Below are 22,433 nucleotides of genomic sequence, written 5' to 3'. Positions count from 1 at the left end.
CATTTCAGGACATAAGCAGATATGAAATACTGATAACATGGAGGGGGCACACTTAGGAGGTTAATTCCATAGAAACCAAAGAAGAGATGGTTAGAGCAAGATGGGGATCAGGCTCAGAGAAAGGAATTTGGAAAGCTGGACCAGGCTCTTGGCAATTTCCTGTAACCTTCTCTAAGTGCACATAGATGTCTCCTTAAGGAGTCATTAAACTACACTGTCCATGTATGTACACTAGCAAGAAAGTTATATTTTGAAATGTCAAGCATTTGCAAAACTAAAGGAAGTTGAAGAAAAAACTAAAATCAAGAAAACAAAATTCAAGTAGACAAAACCATGCTTAAACCATTGCCCAGTTTCTTTACATGTCAGAATTTTGTTAATCAAGTTCTGCAAAGAGCAGCCTTGTCTCTCTCTGTTCCCCTAGGACCTAAGGCCTGGATGTAAGCCTCAATATGAGTCCTAACAGACTTCACAATAGCCATAAACTTCATTAGATGACTTTTTTAATTAATTAATTAATTAATTTATTTATTCTTTGTGGGTTTTTTTTTATTTTGCAATACAATTCAGTTCTATATATCAGCCATGGATTCCCTTGTTCTCCCCCCTCCTGACCCCCTCCCCCTCCCCCCATGCCCACCCCCTATTACCACCTCCTCCAGGGCAAAGCCTCCCCCGTGGACTGAGATCAACCTGGTAGACTCAGTCCAGGAAGGTCCAATCCCCTCCTCCCCGGCCGAGCCAAGTGACCCTCCATCGGCCCCAGATTTCAAACAGCCAACTCATGCAATGAGCACAGGACCTGGTCCCACTGCTTGGATGCCTCCCAAACAGATCAAGCCAATCAACTGTATCACCCATTCGGAGGGCCTAATCCAGTTGATGACCCCTTTGGTTCATGGTTCATGTGTTTCCATTCATTTGGCTATTTGTCCCTGTGCTTTATCCAACCTTGGTCTCAACAATTCTCTCTCATATAAATCCTCCTCTTTCTCGCTAATTGGACTCCCAGAGCTCCACCCGGGGCCTAGCCATGGATCTCTGCATCCAGATCCCTCAGTCATTGGATGTGGTTTCTAGCATGACAATTAGGGTATTTGGCCATCCCATCACCAGAGTAGGTCAGTTCGGGCTGTCTCTCGACCATTGCCAGCAGTCTGTTGTGTGGGTATCTTTGTGGATTTCTGTGGGCCTCTCTAGCACTTTGCTTCTTCCTATTCTCATGTGGTCTTCATTTACCATGGTCTCCTATTCCTTGTTCTCCCTCTCTGTTGTTGATCCAGCTGGGATCTCCCGTTCCCCCAAACTCTCTTCCCCTAGACCCTCGCACTTCATTACCCCCACTCATGTCCAGGCTGTTCATGTAGATCTCTTCCATTTCTCTGTCATTGGGCAATCCCTGTGTCTTTCTTGGGGTCCTGTTTTCCAGGTAGCCTCCCTGGTGATGTGAGTATCAGTCCAGTCATCTTTGTTCCACATCTAGTATCCTCCTTTGAGTGAGTACATACCATGTTTGTCTTTCTGAGTCTGGGTTTCCTCACTCAGGATGATTTTTTCTAGATCCATGCATTTGCCTGCAAACCTCTAGAAACAAATGGATAGATGACATTTTTTTAAGCCACAGTCTTCTCTTGCAGCACAGATTGTTGCCAAAGTCACTATCCAGCACGCCCACATTCCTGAATGCTAGGCTTCTAGGACTGTGCCAGTACACCCAACTTTCTAGGGCTTCTTTAAACCTTGCAGTCTCTGCCCACCAAGACCAAAAATCGATTAGCTAACATCCCCCAATGAGTCCCAGCTCCAGCATGAGATCTGAATCCTCTTCCTGCTGGAATCGGTCCTTGGGTCACATCTTGAATTCATTTTCCTACTTTCCCTGTGGTGTGGCTTCTGTGAACCCCATAACCATTTCTCCTATAGCCTTGTGTCTGTCATCCCTCATTGTGTTTCTTCTCTCCTCATTGGATATCTTCCTCAGTTCTCATCACTCCCCATTTACCAGATTTTCAAGTCCAGCTCCATGCAGAAGCCTTCCAGGTCCCTCTCCTGCCTTCACCTGGCTTCCCAGAACTTCCTTCTAACTGCCATCAAAGGCTCCAAGATGTGATATCTCACACTGCTTTCAATTACACAAGGTAGGACTGAACCCCATTTCCAAAATCATTCTTCCTCTAGATGCCCTATTCATGCTTCTGAGAGGGTCACTGCCATCCCCATGAGCTCCACTCCAAGCCTGCCCTGTCACAGACTGGACAACCTCTATTCCTCAGCCCCTGGGTCCCTGAAATCCCACATTCCTGTGCACATTGTCATCACCCTGTCATCGTCATTGGAAGTCACCAGCTCCCAAATGTTAACTGACCTCCCCACTGTTACCAACCTTGCAATTCCTTCATTTTACCTTCTGGAGTCTGGTTTGGTCATCTCATCATTCTGCCCAAAATAACCTGAAGAGTTCTCCATATACTCAAGTCACCATTGCTCTTATTGCCCACACTGGACGATGGAAAGCATGGCTCTGAATGGTCATGTCAATGCAAAACTGCCATCCTTTTCTGATACCAACCACAAATCCCAACAAAACATGACACTCACTGATGCAAGACCCCTCCCCCAGGAACTCTGTTTTGGCACCTCTTTACAAGTCATCAAAAGTCACCTCAAGTGGGATCCCTCTTCCTCTGAAACCCACAGTGCCCTGTATTTTCCTCCTGAAGAACAGAATGCATTCTGCCTCATGGGAATTGGTGCTCATTTCCGGTGTCATCTCCCATTAGCGTCCAGGCACTGAGGGCCAAATTTCTATCTGCCATGGTATATTATTGTTAGGCAATCAGTAAGAATTTATGCAACTGAAGCATGAAGCATGAGTAATGAGGCAGGAGACTGCCTCATACATCAGCACTTCCCAATTGTGAGTACAAAAGTACTTGTCATCTCTCAAAACCTAGAAATAACCAACTGATTGTGGCTTATACCTGTCCCATTTCAAGATAAGATGCCTGTTCTGTGAGTTTCAGGCCTTGAAAATTAGAGAATTATTCAGAAGAACTCTTGTAAGAAAAGAAATGTATATTCTTGAAGATCACCACAAGCATGTACTGCATGTCCAAATACTTGAAAACCTTTCATGATGGAGCTCTTTAGGTGTTCACAAAGCAAGAGCTTTTTCTTAAAGACAAAAATGCAGTTATTAGAATAAACTCTTTTGACTTAGTTAAAATACTTTTAGGTACATAGTCTCTCCACTATGTTCTCATACATTCTAGGGAAGCATCCATTCTCCACTCACTCACAAGGAATCAGAACTCTGAAGAATTACTTTGAGTAAGAGATAAAATTAGAAGAGCTGGAAATACACCAGGAAATGTGCCTTTGACTCAAGGCTGGAACACTAGTGACTGCATGTGCTCAGAGACAGATGATCTGGAATGGATTGACTCTGTGATGAGAAAGAAATAGGCAGTGTGTTTAGAAGAGGAGCTGCCACAGGGAGGTCAGTTTGCTTACATGAATCCAACCTAAGGTGAGAAGCCCCAGCTCTTCTTGAATAAAAAGGAGTTCCTCCTCATTCTCCATATAACAATAATCAGGCCCTCCATTCTGATCAGGTATTATAATGTGAGTAACGTGATATTCTTCCTTTTCCTACCCAGAGTAAACAACTTGTTACAATTCCCTGGCACTGTCAACCCACTCTCTCAAAACACAAGTAAGTGAAGCCGCCACCCCAGTGAATGACTCCCATCCTTCTCCCTCATCTCAGTGTTTCTCCACCTTAACTGCTCCAGTGCTTTGCTGTGCCAGAGACGGCATATGAAAAGCCTGACGCGTTGCCAGTGGAATCTGTGCTGGAGGTACCCGAGAATGAGGACATCAATCCCTCCGGGCCTGCCCACTGGATAATCTACTAAGCCTGCCTTCTGTGGGCCAGTGAGGAAACAACCCTTGTGTCCCAAGGGCAGACTTTATGGTGTATGCATGCCATGTTCTCACCCATCCAACTGTTACTGGTTCTTGTAATCCTCCTACTCTATTTGTTCTTTATGATTTTCTTTCTCTCTCCTGCGGTGGTTTCCATGAAATTAGAAATGATACTGAGATTGTGACAATGGCAGGAGTTAAAGCTGTTATGTAGGTCATGGGGAAAACCCAGAAGGCTGGTGGCAGAAGACTGTAGATGGAGTGACATATAGATAGGATAAAAGACAAGAGTTGTCCAGAGCTAGTTAGAAGACAACTTGATGAATTACAGAGAGATGAAGAAGAACTTAAGCTGAGAGGAAGCTGGCAGTCTGTTACTTTAAACCATTGCTTATACTTCTGTGCTTTCTGAGAAACTGCAAGTAGATGGCCTCTGGGGTGATTATCAGATGGTCTGATAATTATTAACCTGCAAAAGAATAAGCTGGTATGCTTTGACTTTCTTCCTGGGAACTTCAATGTGCAATCAAGGGGCATGGGGTACACTTTGCTGATTTACAAAAAGAACTTTTGAAGCTATTGTGAAGAACCCAATCACCTGTTGAATTTTCTCACCCCTATTTCCTTGTATTATTACAATAAAAGACTGGGGTTGAGTCGGATCAGGAGAAGAAGGCAGAGAAAACGCACATCTCCAAACCTGACAAGACTCGCCAGCTTGCACCAACTCCTGTGTCCCAGTTTTTTCTTGTGCCTGCCAGACATCCCTGCCCTTTGAGACCCTCAAAACTGCTGAGGCTGGTCCCTGGCATTGCTGGGTACTGTATGAACGCAGAGAGGGTAAGATGAACCTGATATTATGTCCCTCTTAGTACATCCTGGCCTAGGTTCTTCCCTGCAGCAGTCAGTAGGTCTGCTCTGGGGTCGTGAGGTGTTTAATTTATATTCCAAGGCTTACCACAGAATAGGTGGTCAGACCAGGCCACAGAAGGAATCGAGTCCTCCTCCTTTTGGAATTAGTTAATATGCCTGTCTCCATGTTTCATACCTGACATTCTGCTTGCCAGCCTGCCTACTTTTACTTCAATGTCTAACTCTGTATGTGAGCCAGGTTTGAACTTGTAGGAAGCCTCTAGCTTCATGACTGGGGTTACAGGCATTAGCCACGACTAGAGTGAAATTTCTAACCATAGCATTGAAGCAAATTGTTCAATTCAAGGGACTCTGAAAAGCAACCAAATGCAAAATCATCAAATTCAAAGTGGCCAGGCCTTGCCATCCATGGTTCCTTCTGTGGAGTGATATGTATAGACACAGCCCCTGGATATGTTTTCTGGGAGTCATGGAAAGCCAAGGGGGAAGAAACAGTCTGAGATCAAGAAGGGGTTTTCATATCTTTACCAGGGTACCACATAAGATACCACATGTTTCTAGTCCTTTCTTGGTGTTCTTCCTTGAAGAATGGAGGAATCAATCTTATAAATCCTTTGGAAGGTCCACAGGGTGGAGGCCTTAGGAGTTCTGAACTGCAATTGAAAAGAGAGAGAAGTCTGAGGTTACATGGCCTGGTGTCCCTGAGCGGAATTCAACCTGGCAGCCTAAAGGAAAAACACAAAGTCATCGGCATTCTTTCCATCAGCACATTCCTCACTTTCAGGCCCCATGATGGAACCACAAAGCAGGCAGGGATTTTCTTCTCCAAGCTCTGGCCACAGCTGGCTGGGAGCTGGGAGCGTGGACTTTACCAGCTTGAGTGGATGGAACAAAATATTTCTAGGTGTGACTATGAGTTGGTTGTAAAAAAAAAATGCTGTGTGAGTTCACAGACTCAGTGGGCAAAGTCCCCTCTCAACTCAAGTGGATAACGTGAAGGCACATGGGAGCTAAACAGGACAAACAGGCAGAGAAAATGTAAACTTTCGCTGTGTCTCTCTGGGTATAAACAAATCTTCTTTATCTGTGGTTCATATGTCCAGGTCTGCTGGCTTCTAGTCTCTCAAGTTTGGACTTACATTTCCCTGGGTTCTCATGGCTTTGAGACTAAGCCTCTAAAAAGTAGCTTCCATGGTCTGTGCCTTTCAGACATAGACTGACTCAAATTACTAATATTCCAGAGCTTCCATATTGAAGAAAGCCTGTTGTGATCATGTTCAGCCATGTAGACCACTATACTCAAGAGCTCTGAGACCAAGAGAAACCCTATCAAATTTTAATAGGTTGCAGACAGCATAGAAATTTACAGAGACTTATCTCAAGGTCATAATACCACAGCTTGTCTCCAATAGGGCATGTTGTAAATATTGGTAAGATCCTTAAGACCCCAGAATTGCAGGGCAATCCATATGAACATACCACCTGGAAGCTGCAGCCCAAGACTCAAACTGTGTGTGAAGATGGTGCACTTGGCCCAGCAAAGTTCTAGGACAGATTTCTCGACTTATCTTGAACCAGTAAGCCCTTTCCTAATTATTTCTCCAAGCCCAATAGGAACTCCTAAGGCCTCCACCCTGTGGTCCTCCTGCTCCTTCATTTCATTATTCGGATGTGTAGATTGCTGAGTTCAGAAGGCTCAAGGCTGGCAAAGGCTGACTCTCTTACTTGTATCTGGGAATGTGTGAATTGCTGACTGCACAGGTTCACGGCAGGGAAAGGCCAATTCTGTGGAACATTGCAATTTGGCTTGCAGCTCTTCCTCATTTAAGAAGAGATTTTGACTCTTGCAAGGCAAGACAAGAATCATCCAATACTTTAGAAACATCTGAAAAGCCAGGCCCGGTGATTTACACTTGGGATTTCAGTATTTGCTTGCTGAGGTGGCAGGATCTCAAGTCAAGTCTATTCAGGCTATAAAAGTAGATGTTACAAATGAAACAAACAACATAAACCAAATAAGATGAGATACTTGAGAACTTTTTTCAGCAAATATTTGTGTAATTTTTCCTTTAAAATCCTTTATGAATGAACTGTGAGTGTGTTTGCACATGTCCATGATCTGTGTTTGTTTTTTAGAATGTCCATGCTGATGTGTGAGCAAGGATGCACAGGTGCTTCAGCACATCTGCAGATGTGAACTGACTACCTGGAGTGCTGATCTTCCCTGGCCCCTATGGTCCAACAGAATCTCTTTTGTGCTTCTGTGTCTGCCCAGCTAGCTGTGCTGTGAGAAACCAGGTCTTCTCCTGTCTCCCTATCCCATGTCACCTGAAAAGATCCTTGAATGTAGAGGTGGCCAACCACACCTCATTGTCACGTGCTTTCTGGAGATTCCATCTCAGGTTCTGACACTGTCACTGCTAGCGCTTAACCCACAGAGTCATCAGCACTCTGGTTCTACTTGAGAATTTCCTGTGACAGTCTACCAAATGATGAAAACATAATCTCATTCATCTGAAATTCTGTTGTCCTCACATCTCTCCATTATGTCCTAAGATTAGTAACAATGCACAGCACATTTCTTATAATGAAAAATGATTCAGTATTTTCTTAATGTGCTTCTTCAAATCTCTACATAGCTCAGAAAAGATGAGGATCTGAACTCAAACAAGTTTTGAGGAAACTTATCTGGCTTAAACTAAGTTAAAGGTTATTTTGACAAGATAGTCAGATGGCAGGAAGGAATGAGACAACACTCATCACAGGAGGTTCTGTTACCACAGCAAAGTGGATCCATGGAAACAAACAGCTGAGGACATGGACAAGGGGAAGGAACATTCTCTGTGTTGCTCAGTGCTCTAGACCTCGGACACCTGTGCACCAGCACCGCCTTACTTTACTGGAGAGCTGCAGTCTCAGTTTTGTGTGGCTGACCCAGATGCAATGGGAAACACTTATACACAAGTCATTTCCAAGCCATGGACCTGTGGTGACTCACCTGGGCTTTTCACCACCTTAGTCTCCCCACGAGTGTCTGCTGAAGGGGTGGGGGTTATCTCCTCAATGGCTTCCTGTGGGCCACACACCACTGGTTGTTTCACAGGTGTGCTTCCTCCTGAAGGCTCTTCAGCCTTTGTAGATATTGACGTCAGGCTGGGGCCCACCTCTCCACGATGCACAAATCTATGCAGAAGAGAACTGAATTTGGGGAAGTCTGGGGAGTTTTGTCTGAGATTTCTTCTATCCTCCCAGAATGCCTTGTTCCTTGCCTCTTCCTCTTCTCTTTTCTTCTACAGAGAGAGAAACAGATTTAGGCTACATCTTCAAATCCCAGAAGAAAAAGCTTTACCAGCAAAGAGATGAAAAATGTGTAGGTCTGTTTAGGTCTGACATCTCAGCATAAGGTCCATGCTCACCTTCATCACACTGGTGCTATGGAAAACAGCCACCACCACCGTAGTCAGTAACCACTAAGACTCAATATTCTCAGCACTCTACTGCACTTTGCGTGTGTGTGTGTGTGTGTTTGTGTGTGTGTGTGTGTGTGTGTGTGTGTGTGTGTGTTGGGTTGTCTGGATAAAGTGCATGTGTGTTGAAGTGAGTGTGGAGCCTATCCATTGCATCACAGACTAGTGAGCTCCAGTTTTACACTATGTAGCTGACCCAGGTGCAATGGGAAACACTTATATACAAGTATTTGCTAAGTCATGGACCTGTGGTGACTCACCTGGGCTTCTCACCACCTTAGTCTCCCCATGATGAGTGTCTGATGATGATGTGGTGGGGGTTATCTCCTCAAAGGCTTCCTGTGGGCCACACACTACTAGTGGTTTAATAGATGTGCTTCCTCCTGAACATTCTTTAGCCTTTTTCAATGCCAGTTTCAGGTTGGGTCCCACCTCTCCACTCCTATCTTTATCACTGCCATCCTCTAGCCTTTTTATAAAAAAGCACCATTTCCCAAGTGCTGTGGAGTTTTGGAGGATATTTCTTATATCCTCCCTGAAGGACTTGTTCTTTGCCTCTTCCTCTTCTGTCTTCTTCTACAGAAAGAGAACAGGATTCAGGCTAATACTTCAAATCTTATAATAAAAAGCCTTGTCAGCAAAGAGATGAACAAAGTGTACTTCTGTTCTGGTTTAACATCTTAGCATAGCATTCATGCTTACCTTCATAACCCTGGTACTATAGAAAGCAAAGACCACCCCCTTACTCAGTTGCTGTATAGCTGTCTTCCATATGAACTATGTCTCAATCTTCTTTACATGTGTATGAGTGTGTGTGTGTGTGTGTGTGTGTGTGTGCGTGCGTGTGTGTGTGTGTGTGCACGTGCGTGTGTGCATGTGTGTGTGTGTGCACGTGCGTGCGTGCATGTGTGTGTGTGTGTGTGTGTGTGTTGGCTTATATGGGTGCAAGAGCATTGTGCTTAAGTGAGTGTAGAGCCTGTTCATTGGATCATAGACTCACTGAAACAGCACAATAGAGTCCTAGGACATAGGCTGGCCAGGTGACACACAATCTTCCAGCCTCCATGCTCACACACTGATTTATCTGCCAGGTATCCTTCATACTCCTTGGCATACTGCTTTAGGTGTTTGCTCTTCAGGTTCTCAGCTCTTTTGTAAACCATATTTACAGTCTGCAGTACAAAACCCCAGAATAGAGAATTATAATGATTCTAATGTCAGAAAAAAGGGAAAGAAAACAAGTGGGGAGAGGCAGTAGTATCTCATGCATGACTTGAACCCCACTCCCTGCCAACCCTCTACTCTGTCCTGCTATGCTGAGGCAACATCAGTTCCCATCTTACCCAGGGTTATGATCTGTGGCTTTTCTCTAAGTAGCTCCCTGCTTCTCTGGAGATATTAGGTCAGCCACATAGACAATGAAGACACACCCTGAAGATTTTGGAGCTTTTTTTCAGGGGCAAGATAGTTTTGATATTCTGGGAGATTTCTGAGGTTCTTCACAATGAGTCTAAATGAGTAGAGCAGAGTGACTAAGATACAGAAAAGTTCCAAATGTCTAATTGAGGTCCTGAGGAAATTTGATCTCTGCATGCAGGATCTCAGGAATTCCTGTAGTGAGAAGAGGCACACCCTGAAATCCCACAACCCTTTTCCTCCCAGTATCTAGAGAGAGAAAGAACCTCACTCTTCTATCAAATGGTACATTCAGCAAACATCAGCTATCAAGAAGTATAGTTAAGCTGACATGGTGCATGATTGTCATCCCAGCACTTAGGAGGCAGCAGATAGGGTTTGTGGATCCACAGAACTTTGAGGAAATGGACCATTCTCCTGAACTTCAAAACAGGAAGCAGACAGTGGTCTCTTTCTTCCATTCCCAATAACCATATGGATCTTTGCTCATACAGCACCTTAGTGTATTGTTTCCCAACAGGACACAACATCACCTCAGAGAGCATTAAATAATGACAGGAGAAACTGAGAATACTCAGAGCTAGGGGAGCTATGCTGTGGAAACTTAGAGAGATGCTGCACCCAGGAAGGCTACTAACCTGCTTCAACCTTGCATCAGGCCAAGAATCAGGAAAGATTCACAATTGTATCAGAAACTTTTCTTGAGTGGAGGATGTGATCAGAAACTGAGCATGACAAACTGATGTCTGGGAAGACACATGAGTGTCCTGGTAAGAGTGATTTGTCTTTGGAAGGGAGAGGAAATGAGAGGGATGTTTACTATGATCTTAAGAAACTGCCTTCACCTTGCAGAATACAATGGAAAACAAACAAACAAACAAAAAAAAACATGTTCTAGGAGTTGTACAACTTGCGAAATGCAAACTGTGGTACCTGGGCTCATCTCTAAACCTGAGCATTCCCTTCCTCTGTGGAACAGGAAGGTAACATACCTAACCAGCACACACAGTCTTCTGAAGATCAATGGAGTCACGCCCAGAGAACTCCTCTCCAGTGCCTGAGCTCTTTGAGTCACATGCATACATCTCCTTAGGTTCTGTTTAACCAAACTCAGGGCTAGGTATGACTGGTGGGACCTTTACTATCTTTCCCTTCCTCAAACATACAATGGTCTTGTCACTGAGACTATAGGAGTCACTCCCTGGTGACAGCTCTGCAATCTTGTATTTATTCTGCCTACCCAAGTATGATGAACAGCCCAGGGACTGTGCTGAGAAACTCCAATTGCAGATGGTCCATGGTCCTCTGGTGACTGTGTAGCTACAGGAAAGGCTAACCTCTTTTCTATACCAATCAACAGACTACAGGATGAAGAGAAGTGCTATCTGTGCTCTGACACCGACAGCAATACACCTACAACTGGCTGCCTGGGCAGAGATAGTGCAGTTAAAACATCAAGGCAGACACATCCTGTTTACCCTGCCAACTCTTTTGTCTAAAAGCTGGGCCCTGTGGGCCCAAGCTCAAGAACTACTTCTCCTACTCATGAAATCTCTTATTTGTGATACCACCACCATTGTTCCTCATGTCTTTGAATAGTAAGGAAAAGCACATGTGTGACCTGCCAGAAATCTGATTAAAAGATGACTTTGTCAAGTTCCATAAGGTCAACAAGGGTGAGAATCATGAAGAAGAGGACAGGATGAGTGAGGAATCAGTAATGGGAAAGGAGATGGAAAGTGCAGGTTCTCTCTTTAAAATTTTATGATATATCCCAAATACTTCTTCTGTGAGTCTTTGTTCTTGCAAGGCTGCTGCCATTTTTACCACATTGTTATTCAGTTTGATTTAAGATTCCCAGGAAAGTTTATTGGTGATGACAATATTCTGCCCAAGGAGCTTAAAAACTGAAACTGCTCTTGGGTTAGGGGAATTACATCATTATGCCTGTGGATGGCATGACTGTTCTAAGATAGAAAAGAGAAAATGGGGAACTTCAAAACCCCTCTCCTGCTATTCTGCTATGCTGTCATCCTGCCTTTCCAGCATTCTAGAACATTGTGTGTGTGTGTGTGTGTGTGTGTGTGTGTGTGTGTGTGTGTGAGAGAGAGAGAGAAGAGAGAGAGAGAGAGAGAGAGAGAGAGAGAGAGAGCTTTCCCTAAAGAAATCAGAGCAAACAAAACACCACATTGATGATTCAGCTCAACAAATTTAGTGAACAAAATCAGCTTAGCATCCACTTACTATGGTAGTTACATGGTAGAGTAGGGATTAGGGTATCTGTGGCCCCTGAAAATCCTGTGAAGGAGCTCTTAGGTAGCATTTAACTTAAGGAACAGACCTTACACATTGAGATTAGCATTAGAAGACTCTACACAGCTCTGAGTGGTTGTGCACACATCAGAGGATTGTTCATAAGCACAAACCCAGCAGTTACCACACGGGCTTCTCCTGATGTTACCAAGGCAATTAGAGAGCTCCCAAGCTTGGAGGAAACTCTACTCATGCCTTCCACAATGCAATCCCAGCTGGAAGCAAAAGGATTTGTGATGGGGTGCCCAAAGTGATTTAATTAGTATCTATGATACTTAAGTCTTCAAGAGCAATTTAGTGACATTGAACAAGGAAAATTCAGTACTGATATTTAAAGATTCCAGGAACTAAGGATGAGAAGCTGCAGAAGGAAATAAACCTTTGAGAACTGTGAGCTCTGTGGACCACAGCATTGCACAAGCCTTTCTTGAAACTTTTCTAGGGAGTCGGGGTGTTTGAGAGCAGAAGTGCAATGCATTCTAGAGACAAACTCTCACAGTATTGACCTGCTTTCTGTGATCACAATGCTAATGAAAGACAAAGTGAGACATGAACACTAGGGAGCAAAAAAGTGAGGTTCATTCATTTAAACACAGAAAAAGGCAGCAGGCCTTTAAATTTGCCACATATGATTGCATACAAATGACCTCTCTTTTCAGCAGCAATGAGACTTACCTCCTTTGGGGCTCCAGCAATGAAAGGTCCTTTAATACCTGGACAGCTCTGTTGATTTGAGAGCCAGGGCTTTAAAATATCACCTCTCACCAGATACAAGTTTTTAAGAATGCAGCTACTTTGCTCCTCCAATAATCAATGTTAATTTATGAATTGCTAAAGCAATGACCACTATGGCCATGGAAATACAGGCTTTAATCCTGCAGTTTGATGGTTGAGGTAGTAGTCACAACCTGAATTCAATTTTAATTGAAAAGCTGGGATTAAATCAATTCTTTTCAAGAATTTACAGTGGAGATCAATTCAAGATGGCAATGGCTGCTGGCATCCCCAAGCCCATGGAGCAGCTCCAAGGAGCCTGAGAGACTCAAGGAGGCTCAGTGCGGGGATGTGGCAGCAGAGGATGTCTGAGAGAGCCCGGTAATGCAGAAACCGTTAAAAAAGGCAGGTCTTATGGGACCTTTTAAAAGTGTTCTCATGAAATTGAAAAAAAGATGGCAGAGCAGAGCTCCATGCATGGGCTAGAGAGAAGTGAACCTAGAGCTGTTGAAGCTCACACTAATGGAGATGGAGAATGGTTAATTTTCTGGATTGGGCTGCCTCAAAAGTCCTCCAGGGACTGTGCTGTAGCTGAAGGCCATGTTGGTGTCCATAGTCCATGCTGCCACCAGAAACCATGTTGAAGTCAGTGAGCTGTGCTGCCACTGACTGTTCTGGGCAAGGAAGCTTCTTTTTCAGTGGTGTCTACGACCGCAGACTCAAAGTAACAAAAGTCACCTGTACACAGATTGGACAATAAATTATTTTGTTACTGAGTTAATATTTGGGAAAAGAGACATTGGTGATTGGTAGAAACGTGATTTATTCTTTAATCAAGACCTCTAAACAGCATGTTCTGATTTGAACCGCATCAGAATTAATCAATATAAAGAGAAAATATTATGTACTCTCTGAGGATTTTTTGAAAGCCTGGGAATCAATCAAAGAGATTCTCATTTGTGAAGTAAATCTCCCACCACTGAGCTATATCCTCCAACATTCTCCATACTCTAACTTTTTTTTGTTTTTAATTTTTACTTTTACATTTTTCACATTTTATCAAGGTATATTCTTTTCTCATCTAATATATCCTGACTGTAGCTTCCCCTCCCTCTACTCGTCCACATTCTTCCCCATTTTCCTCCCCTCCTGATCCATCCCTTTTCTGTCCCTCATTAGAAAAGGACAGGTGTCTAAGAGATAACAAACAATAATAAAATATAAAATACAACAACAACAACAAAAACCCACCACATTGAAACTGGACAAGAAAAACCAACAGAAGTAAAAGAACCCAAGAGAAAGCACAAGAATCAGAAACACACCTGTTCACACACTCAGGAATCTCATAAAAATATTAAACTGAAAGTTAGCATATGTTTGCAGAGGACCTGGTGTAGTCCAGAGTAGGCCCTGTGATTGCTGCTTCAGTCTCTGTGAGTTCATATGAGCTTTGCTGGTTTGACTTAGGTGGCTTTGTTTTCCTGATGTCCTCTGTCCCCTCTGGATCTTATGCTCTTTCTTTCTCCTCTTCTTTAGGGTTCCCTGAGCTCTGAGGGGAGAGATTTGGTGTCAAAAAACCATTTAGAGCTGTGCATTTCATGGTCTCTCTGTGCATAATGTCTGGCTGTGGGTCTCTGTATTTGTTCCCATCTGCTGCAGGAGGAAGCTTCCCTGATGATGGCTGAATTATGCTGATTATCCATTCTTTATTGTCATATAAATATATAACAATGCACAACTGATATTTTCATAGTACTCATAGTTCCATTTCACTGGAAAACATCCTTGAATTTCTAAGCTGTCTTGGTTAATGGAAGACTAGTTAGCTCATGGCTTATCATTTTTTGTAATTGAAATATTATCTTCTGTTTTTCTTTCTAGAATAAGTTTATACTATTTTTGTTCATCAGAAGGCTTCTCCAATCTTTTTCAGTGCTTTTATTCTGTGAATTCTTTCAAAGTAAATAAGTTCCCTCCTTTATCTTTATGTCAATCATCTGCCGATATCTTGGTGCTAATGAGATGCAATGAGTAGGACTGGGGTTTGGCCTCATCTCCCTCATTCTGTATCTTAGAATAATTTGGAATATGATATGTAATGATCACATGGCCTGATTTACCTATCTGCACAAGGGGACTCAACATTTGTCACATCATTTTTGTGGTGCTCCATGTCTGGGGCATCTGGCCCTTGATTGTAGCTGGAGTTTTTCTGGTCCTGCCTGGCCCACAGTCAGGACAAATCTCTCACCTGCCAGTTCTGCAGCCACTCTGACCCAACCAAATAAACACACAGAGACTTATATTGCTTACAAACTGTATGTCTGTGGCAGGCTTCTTGTTATCTACTTCTTCTATCTTAAATTAACCCATTTCTATTAATCTAAACTTTGCCACCTGGCTCGTGGCTTACCGGTGCCTTACATCTCCCTTGTCATAGTGGCAGCTGGCAGTGTCTCTCTTTACTCAGCCTTCCTGTTCCCAGAATCCTCTTCTCTGCTTGTCCCGCCTATACTTCCTGCCTGGCTACTGGCCAATCAGCATTTTATTTATACAGAGTGATATCCACAGCACTTGACTATCTTCAGTCTCTTAATATTCCTTAGAGTGGAGATCCTGTGTCCTTCTGATGGTTCTGTGATGTCCCCCTGTCCTTTCCCCTGGAAAATTAAGCCTGATCTTGCCCCACCTTTCAACACTTTCAGACCTGGCCTGTTAAGATACCTGCTGCAGGATCCCAGTCACAAAACCTCTCCATCTTTGTCCTCTCATGGTATTTGAAAACAAACAAACATAATGATCTTGGCTAAAAACGTATTGTTTCTGTTGTGTCACTTTTCAAATCATTCCCCCTTCTGGGTGCTACCCAGTTCTCTATCATGCATACTAAATATCCATCAATGAGATGTGCTCATGATAACATGGACTCAGTATGTCAGTTTCACATGCTCTAAAAACTGCAAATTTCATTCCCCCTACTGCAATCTGTTCTCTATATAGCCTGAACCAGTGTATACTGTGGGCACTCTAGTTGTCTCAATGCACCAGTTGTTTACTACAGTGTAGCAACACAAAGCCAATGTTCCCTTTTTGTTCTAATAAAGAAGCTTTAGGATTCTGTTTTTATTTTGTTTTGTTGTTATTCTAACAAAACACAGTTAAAACCCTGGCATTTGGATTAAATCACTGACCATCTTGGACCTTGAATCTCCACAGCAGCTTATACTGAATCAAACCAGCACTTTAGTGCATGTGTTCCTCAAATGCATCACCATAGAGTTTCTCATTCTTGTCATTTCAGCAATTCTAGCTAAGTGGATAGAAGCCCTGCTACTGAGAAACTGTAGAGTGATTTGCCTTAAGGACACATGACCGTAGATACTAGCTGGATTCAAAAGGGAAGTGAGAATAGAATGATTTTATTGAACATGTGGGACGAGCTGAGGGAACTGGAGTTGTTATCTAGGAGCATGCTGGTTATGGAGATTTTACAGAAGGAGAAAAGTGTCAAGATATAAGAGTTCCTGTGGAAACAGAATGTTCTCATCAGCAATGAAATACATTCTTCTCTTAATCTCATAGGACACTAAATAGTCTAAGTTTGTGATATTCACATAGTAAATCATTATTTAATTGATAATGTATTAACAAGACACAAAGAGGTGGGTTACAGGTGATTCAGTGGCCAATAGCATGAATGGCTTTTACACAAGACCTGAGTTCATATCCCAGCACCCACATCAAGAGGCCCTCAATCACCTCTAACCTCAGCTCCTGAGAATCCAATGTCCTGTTCTGGCCACAGACACTGCATTCATGTGTATGTGTTAACAGATATATAGATATACACATAATTAAAGAAAAAAATGAATCTCAAAGAAACAAAGGCATTGCAGATCATGATCCATTGTTGTTGAAGTCATAAGAATACAAAAGTCATGGGTCTGATCTTGGCATTTTCATGTATCTGTCCCACTAACTCTCCCATAATTCATTCTTCGTGGGTTTATGTTATTTTTAAAAATTTAAGATAGCATAAGGAATATATTTTTGTTTGTTTTTCAACTTTGGAAAAATGGAAAACTCCTTCAAAGACCATATGTAATTTATTCAGAAGCAAAGTGCATTTGAATTTTCAGTAAAGATGTGGTTAGAAGAAGAAATGGATTCCATTTTCAGATATTCAAATGTACCACCTCTTATAAAGAATAAAATAAATGTTCACATTTTGATTCAGGAAAAGGAGGGGGCATTCATGGTGTTTTAAATACATTTGAATAGATAATTTTACTTATTTAAAAACCGTCCAAGTGGGGTGGTGGTGGAGCATGCCTTCAATCCCAGCACTGGGAAGGCAGAGGCATGTGGATCTCTGTGAATTCGAGGGCTACCTGTTCTATAAAATGAGTTCCAGAGCAGCCAGGACTGTTAAACAGAGAAACCTTGACTTGGAAAAAAAAGATAGATAGATAGATAGATAGATAGATAGATAGATAGATAGATAGATAGATAGGTAGATAGATAGATAGATAGACAGATAGATAGATAATATCATCCAAATATTTACCCTAATCTCTCATAGCAAAATATCCAATGCCTGTCATTTTCTTGGACATTAACTTCTCTGAGTCATATGGTACTTATTATTATTATTAAATTTTATATTATAGTTTTGACAAACTCAACTTCTTTGCCTGTTTGCTTTTGTATAATAGCTAATTATTTTAAATCTACAGCAGATTATTTAAATCAGAAATAATATGCTTCCTATTTTCAAAAATAAACACTATATGCTTTTTTTTAAAAGGAAAATTTGCACAAGAGCATAGCTGAGAAATAAAGACAACTTTAATTTTTTACCTCTTCTTTATCATTTCATGTAAAATCTTTTTTTCACTGTCCATCTTGATTTTCTCAGTTCAGAATTTCATCTTCTATTCTGCACTTTAACATCCTCAAATGACATTTGGAAATAAGGATACAAATTTTTCAAGACTAGGGTCAGGAAGGAAGTTTTAATTCTGACTGTGCTTCAGATACTATTAGCATTTGAAAGTCATGCTTATCAAAAGTAAAATGGGGGAACTTTTCACCATTTTCTGCTTAAGCTGGAGTATCTGTTTGATGAAAATCTGATATCCACTTATTGTTTTGAGATGCCTTTTACTAGAAGAGTGTCAAGCAAAGCATTCTGAATGCACCCATGCTATTCTTTCAATCCTCACTCTGCTACCCTATGTAGTAGGTAGTATCTTGATGCCCATTTTACAAGTAGATGAAACACATGTCAGATGGTGAGAATAAAACACACAGAACAAATGCAGCAACTTAGAAAGCTTTCCATTTTTCAGTGAGATATATTCTTATCAATTCTTTTAAAAAGTCTGTAGATAGCCCAATAAATTGCAAGAATGACAATGAAACTGTGTGAAATTAAGACCCTTCTGAACAGCAAGGGAAAAAACAAAGTGAAGAATCAGCTTAAAGTATTGGAGAGAATCTTAGCTGACTATACCTCTGACAGTTGGTAAATATCTAGAATCTATAAAAAAAAAACCTGAAACAAACAAAAGAATAAATGTACAAACAAACTGAAAAGGTAATTTTCAAAAGATGAAATACAATACAAGCATTCAAAAATGTGTGGAAATTATTCAACATCTTTAGTCATCAGGAAAAGCAAATCAGACATTACTGAGAGTCTTCTCATCCTGTCATGAAGCTCTCACCAAGAGTCAAACAGTATCCATAGGCTAATGTCACCAATGTAATGTGAAGAGTCATCCAGAGCCTCATGATCTTCATCTGTTGGTGTAGTTTCATGAGACTGTGTGATGTTTAAAATCATGGTGTGTCTTGCAGAAGTATATCATTGTGACAGGACTGTAAAGTCACAGTGGATTTGAGTCCAGGCTTTTAGCCCAATACTGAACATGTCATATTATTTATTCTCATTGGCTCAGACTTTCCTGTTCAATCAAATCTATCTATCTATCTATCTATCTATCTATCTATCTATATATATATATATATATATATATATAATCATCTCTGCCTCTTCCCAATTTTTATTCCTCATTTTTTATAAGATAGTTGTTAATCTAAGAACATTCCTTGGTTTGCACTATGATCATAAAGATTGCTCTTCAGATAGCCAAATAGTAACAGCCTATTATCTGGGAACTCATTAGTGATGGTGGTATTTAGACATAGAACACAAACTCTGATTGTTTTAAAATTCACTGAAGTCTACTCTTGTCTGTCCACCTTTGCAAAGGAATTTGGTAAAATGTTAAGTTCAAAAATTTCAAAAGAAATTAACTACTGAATAATTCAAATAGTGATCAAATTCTTCACAGAGACATAAGAATTATTTTAATAATACATTGCTACACAAGATAAAAAGCACTTTTCTTAAAGATCTTTTGAAAGTGAAATATTCCATTGAATTTTTTATTTTATCATGTTAGATATTGTCAAGGTGCTATGTAAGGGCACCACTGATTTCTCCTTCTCCTTTTCCTCCTCAACTTCTTTCTTCTTCTGTGTATGACTGGTAAATAAAAAATAAATTTAAATCTCTTGATATTTTCATAAATATTCATGTACTCATAAATACTCATTGTAAATTCTGAAATTACAGGTGAGTGTCACCAAACCTCACTCTTTACATATTATATATCTGGGTAGATTTCATTAATATATTAATATATGAGATTAGAAGATAATATTCATTTCAATCAGTTCATAATACATGAATTTTCTGTTTAATAAACTACAAACTATGAATTATTTTAATATATTAAATGCTTTCCAAGAGTTCTAGATGCAGGCAGTCCAAGGTCTAGGTATCAGGAAATATTCATAGACAACCATTTCCTGCTGTATCTTCACATGTTGAGAAGAGTCTACTTTCTCTCATTCTAGGGAATCGTCTCACCATGTAAGCTTCTGTGTTTTCTAATTTTATTGCTTATCATGACAAAATACCTGCCTACTGTAACTTAAGAGAAAGATATATTTTGAGACAACTGTAGTCATTTTGGCAGGAAAGCACGGGCATGGGAGTGGGAGTCATCTAGTCATAGTTGCACCCGCCTGCTTACATGATGTCTGGACTCAGGGAATCAGATACAGTTACTGCCATTGCTCAGCTGGATTGCTCCTTTTCAAACTTTTGATTCTTGTTTGGATCCAGTCCATAGGATGATGTGATGATATTCAGGGTGAATGTCTGTCCTTAGGTCAACCTCTCTGACAAACCTTAAGACACAGGCCTAAAAGTGTGTCTCCAAGGTGATTCTAAATCCAATCAATCTGTCAGTGATGTTTAACTAACATAGGCATACATCCTCTCAATCTATTCATCTCCAGACTGCCCAGTTCCAGGTGCTATTCAGTGCAAGACTAGAGCTTATTGTGACCAAAAATGTCAAATAAATGTTCCATCAAACAAGATATAGGCTTCCACTTAGTACTCTGGGGATCACTATATCCAGGGCAGAGCAGACACTAGCCTTTGACATTGAAAATTAAGCTTCTATACAATGTTGTCTTAAAATATGAGGCTCAAAAATATGAAGGAGTTTGTTACATATAATGTAATGAGACTATTATTAGAGCAATCAATCTTGCCTGTGTATTAGAATTTCATTGGAATTTGGGAGCTGATGAAGAAGTAACTAGAGTAATAATAAAACCACAGCCAGGAACTGCTGCTGAGATCTATGCTTCTAGAACTTTCTCCCGAGTATTTATAAGCGAATTATGCAAATATTGGAATTCATATTAGGCTTTCATTTGTTTTCATCTTCACATAAGCTTACTTCTGAATCAGTTATGTTGTTAGGTGTTTAAAAGGTGCATTAAAAAGCCAAACCCCGCCTTTCTGCTCGGGTGTTCTCCTGCACAGGAGGCAGCTATGGCTCCTAGCCAGAATGGCATGCTCCTGACTGAAACCCCACGTCCACAAGGATTGGTAGCAGTGAACTTGGTTCAACCAGCCAGCACACAAAATCTGCAGATGCAAGTCCTGGCAGGCAAAAATGCCCAGCATTACCCCTCGCCCTGCGTCAGGTCCCATCAGGCTCATAGTTAGGTGCCCTACAACCATACCAGCGTCTAAGCTGGCAGGGGTTTCATCCTGGAAGAACAAAAGGTGGCTTAAATCCATAAGAAAGTGGCTCACACTATTGGCATTGCTGTGGACCCAAGGAGGCAAAATAAATCCACTGAACTACCACAGGCTAACGTGCAGCACCTGAAAGAGTAGTGTTCCAAGTTCATACTTTTCCCCGGAAGCCTTCTGCTCCAACGAAGGGAGATAGTTCTGCTGAAGAGCTTAAATTGGCCACTCAGCTAACAGGACCTGTGATCGCATCCAGAATGCCAACAAAAAGGAGAAAGCCAGTCATCACAGAAGAGAGGAATTTGAAGGTTTTGCCAGTCTTCAAATGGCTTGGGCCAATGCCGGCTCTTTGCATCCAAGCAAAAAGGGCAAAGAAAGCTGAACAGCAAGATGTTGAAAAGAAAAATTAAGGCACTATTGGAGTATTTTAATAAATTTTCCATAAAGCAAAAATTAAAGCCAAACCTTTGATTATAATGAAATAACTCTGTATTAATATCAGAAAGGAAAACTGCTAGAAGATATTAGCTTATTATTTGGAAAGAATAAACTGTATCTAAGAAAATGTCATTGCTAGTTTTTCTACTTGGTGGCTAAATCTAGACAGAGACTTCATTTACGTGAGTGGACAGTTTGGAAGAGCACTGCGCAGGTCAGCAGGCTTGTCCACTGTTTTCATCTCTTGATAAAGGTCAATGTCCAATAAGCAGGTTATAATTTTACTCTGATGGGTTACATAGTCACCAATTCCAGCCGTTCCCTGGGTGATGAGAATTTTGTAGGTTAATGATGCCTTTTCTAAGTGCAGTGTGCTATCTCATACTCAGAAATAATATGGATGAAGTTCAGTCTCCAAGGAGGTAACTTAAACTCACAATGATGAAAGTAAATTGCTTTTATTTCTGCAGGGAAAAGCAATTCTAGGAAGCATGCAGTTGCCTCAGCTGAATGTGTCATTCTCACATTACAGAAAGTTCGTAGAAATCTATTTGAACATGACATTGTCAGACGTTTTATTAATCTTTGGGAAGTTAGAATCCTGCTACATAAGATACCATGGACATGTATATTCATGCCTCTACCCAGCAAAGTTCAATAAGAAAAGCATACCGTATTATTCTACTTTATTTGAGAAACTCTCATGCATTATCCATCAATTCCACCCTTGATTACATACTCACAGAAGGTGAAGTCAGCCTGCTAAAGTGATGGCAACTGCCTCAGATCCATTACAACATTATTCAAAGTAAATATGAAAAGGGAAAAAGAGGAAGTATGTCTGGATCCAGGCATGCATTGCTTTGGCACCAAGCCTACCTTTGAAATCTGGTCAGGAATCTTCCTAACCCAGTAATTGTTGCTTTTACCATGCCTGCAACCTAGCACCAGAAGACTGTGCCCTGTTCTGATGCCAGGTCTAGACATGGACCTTATCCACACTGGCCTTGATGTGTTGGGTTCTTCTGAACTCAGGAGACCTATAGTACCCCTCATAGGCACCCCTTTTCTTAGTGGAATGCCTTGAATTTATTCTTTTCTCCAGGGAAAATACTTCAAATAAGTTTAGTATTTTTCAATCCTTTTCACACCTT

At 41.3% G+C, this 22,433-nt stretch overlaps 1 pseudogene; it reads left to right on the top strand.

The window, feature by feature from the left end:
• Positions 1 to 20,634: 20,634 nt before the first annotated feature.
• LOC128123975 (60S ribosomal protein L13-like) lies at positions 20,635 to 21,251 on the top strand (annotated as a pseudogene).
• The last annotated feature ends 1,182 nt before the right edge of the window (positions 21,252 to 22,433 follow it).

This window comes from Peromyscus californicus, unplaced genomic scaffold (assembly GCF_007827085.1).
Source record: "Peromyscus californicus insignis strain IS unplaced genomic scaffold, ASM782708v3 Scaffold_4__1_contigs__length_199733344, whole genome shotgun sequence".
NCBI lineage: Eukaryota > Metazoa > Chordata > Mammalia > Rodentia > Cricetidae > Peromyscus > Peromyscus californicus.
Note: the sequence above shows the minus strand (reverse complement) of the source record. Positions and strands in the feature narration are given on the sequence as shown.